We start from the raw sequence: 301 nt of genomic DNA, 5'->3' as shown, positions 1-301 counted from the left end.
TCACCTGATAAGAGACATTGTGGATAGAGGCGATGTAACGGTTCTGAAGATCGCGTCAGAGGACAACCTTGCTGACCCGTTCACCAAAACATTGCCATTGAATGTATTTGATCAGCACTTAGATGGATTTGGGATTAGAGACATGACACACATGCTTTAGAACAAGTGGGAGATTGTTAGGAATAGTGTCCTATAAGCATGAAATGTAATAGGATATTTATTATTTAATTAATAAAAGAGTTTATTCATCATTTTATGTGCATATATTTATGAATATTTTATGAATATCAAATGAAAATTC

The sequence above is a fragment of the Morus notabilis genome, unplaced genomic scaffold (assembly GCF_000414095.1).
Source record: "Morus notabilis unplaced genomic scaffold, ASM41409v2 Scaffold281, whole genome shotgun sequence".
NCBI lineage: Eukaryota > Viridiplantae > Streptophyta > Magnoliopsida > Rosales > Moraceae > Morus > Morus notabilis.
The sequence above is the reverse complement of the archived record's forward strand: the minus strand, read 5'-3'. Positions refer to the sequence as shown.